This window comes from Camellia sinensis, chromosome 2 (assembly GCF_055761805.1).
Source record: "Camellia sinensis isolate YWXY chromosome 2, ASM5576180v1, whole genome shotgun sequence".
NCBI classification, from domain to species: domain Eukaryota; kingdom Viridiplantae; phylum Streptophyta; class Magnoliopsida; order Ericales; family Theaceae; genus Camellia; species Camellia sinensis.
The window spans coordinates 112,941,546-112,944,096 of NC_138962.1; the positions used below are offsets into that span (position 1 = coordinate 112,941,546).

Below are 2,551 nucleotides of genomic sequence, written 5' to 3' on the forward strand. Positions count from 1 at the left end.
CCTCAATCATGCCACGTGGCACTTTGAGTGACCAGTTAGCCAACTGGAGTGTGATAGTGGTAGGCTTTAACTCGCTAAGCCTGAATTCCTCGTATACAAAGTACAACAACAAATTGACACTCCCCCTAATCTAACAAGGCCCTATCAATGACATGGTCCCTTATAGCGCATGCAATGGTTAGGGCACCTGTGTTTTTAAGCTTTAAGGGTATGTCACTTAACAAGATGAAGTTTACTTGCTCCGTGAGTATAACCTTTTGGGACACGTGTGTCCTAGATTTACACTTTTGCGTACATAGGTCCTTCAAAAATTTTGCATAAGAGGGTACTTGCTTAATTGCCTCCAACAGGGGGAGGTTGATTTTCACTTGTTTAAAAACCTCCATCATTGCTTCCATGGATGTTGCCTTCTTATTAAAAGGGGATGGGGTAGCAAGGCATTGGAAAAAGGGTAACTTAGGCATATAAAGTACCTTAGGCTCACGTGAAGTACTAGGGGCCAAGTCATCCCCCTTAGGTGTTTTCTCTCACCCTTGCTCTCATTGGGCTTACCATTGTGGTCACCTTTCTTAGCCCTAGTTGCATCAGATGCAACTGGCCGAGGCTCTAACTCCCTTTCACTTCTTAAAGTAATTATCGTCTGCACCTATTCATGGTGTTTTCAACTTCCACTCGACCCCTCTACCCTATTGACCCTTACGGTTAGCCACAGTCTGACTTGGTAATTTCCCCTCATCCCTCTTATTCATGTTATTAGCCATTTGACCTAATTGGGCCTCTAGCTTGGCAATGGAGTGAGTGTGGAAGTGAACTACTAGTGCTAACCCCTTAAGCTCTTAAAGAATTTCCAATGCCTAAGTCTCGAAGAATGAGTTACCTTGAGAAATAGAGAGGTTGTGGTTGTTGGTAAGGTTGTAGTGGGCGGTATGAAGATTGATTAGCAAAATTATTAAAATTCTACCTTGGTAAGGGCGAATTGTAAGAAGTGTCGTGTGAAGAAGGTCTCTATGAAAAGTTAAGGTGATTTCTGTTGTATGTGTTGAAATATGGGTCATTACAAGGTTTGGAGAATCCACAAGCTGCATTCACATGCTCCTGGACTAACTCCAAAAATTATGATGCCAAACGGCACTCACTCAAATCATGAGCAGGGCTCGCACAAATAACACATGACTCATTAAATTAAGGCTACACTGGCTATGTACGGGCATGTCTTGAAGCTAACAACTAGTCCATTTTATGGGACAACGCCTTTACTTGTTGGGCTAACTCGACATTGTACCCAAACTTATAAATGCCCCCTCTTTTCGGGGCTCCAACAACAGGTTGCCGGACTTGCTGGGCTGCGAAGGCATGGTAAAGGGAATTATCACTCAAGTTCTCAAATAATTGCCATGCCTCAACATCACTTTTTGACATAAATGTCCCCCCACAGGATGGACCCACCAATTGGCGATGAGGCTTAGTTAAGCCATAGTAAAAGGTTTGGACAAGTTGCCAATCAGGCACTTGATGGTGGGGACACTGTTGGAGAAGGTCACAAAGTCTCTCCCATGTTTCATGAAATTGCTCGCCATCAATTTGAGCAAAATTAGTGATGTCTCGTCTAAGTTGGTTGGTTTTACCAATGGAAAAGTGCTTCTCCAAAAAATTATGATGTAATTGGTCCCATGTTGTGATAGAATTAGCAAGTAAGGAGTTCAACCAGTGTTTAGCTTTGTCCTTGAGTGAAAATGGGAACAATCTCAACATTAGGGCCTCATTGGTGAAATTCTGGATATACATTATAGAGCAAATTTCCAAAAAATTGTGCAAATGTTTATAAGGGTCATCATGAGCTAGTCCATGGAATGATGGGAGCATTTGGATGGTACTAGACTCAATCTCATAATAAGAAGCTATGGTGCCTGGTAACTGAATGCATGATGGTGATGTATATACAGTGGGTGTAAAGTAATCCTTAAAAATCCGATTGGGCCTATTCGGGAGAGGATTCTATTCAGCCATCTCTAATGGTTCTACATATGGATATGCGTTTTAAAGCCTAGGAACATGGGAAGAGGCTCTTAAGGTTTCTAAGAGTCCTTTCTAGTTCAAGATCCAAACTCCAAAGTTCAGGGTGGCAAGAACAGCGCCCGTGTATACACCACTCACACACATACTAAGTTCAGACTCTTCTACTAAATTACGAAAACAAAATACCAAAGAAGGAAATACTCACAGTGGTTAACAAAAATGCTTCACTCGTCTTGCGGGTGCTTGACGTGTAGACCATTGTCTCTAATCTCCACTTAAGCTCTCTCTTTTTAACACTTTCGTGCTTTGCTTGCGAGTACTCGCTTTTAGCACTTTAGTGTTGTGTTTTATATATATATATATATATTTATTTCCAAAGCTCGGTTGCGCTCCGCTTGCACTTTGGCGATAGCTCCACTCGCGAAAACTTTGCACACTTGGCAACACAAAAACATAAAATCCTAAACTAAAAATTAAAATAAGAATTTAACTTTAAATTAATTAATTTCGCCAAAAGTCCCCGGCAATGGCACCA

General features: G+C 41.6%; 1 non-coding gene across 1 annotated transcript; it reads left to right on the forward strand.

Annotated features, from left to right (window-relative positions):
• The first annotated feature begins 1,507 nt into the window (after positions 1-1,507).
• On the forward strand, positions 1,508-1,613 carry LOC145820776 (small nucleolar RNA R71). Its single transcript, XR_014362838.1, has one exon. It is a non-coding gene; the product is annotated as a small nucleolar RNA R71 (small nucleolar RNA).
• The last annotated feature ends 938 nt before the right edge of the window (positions 1,614-2,551 follow it).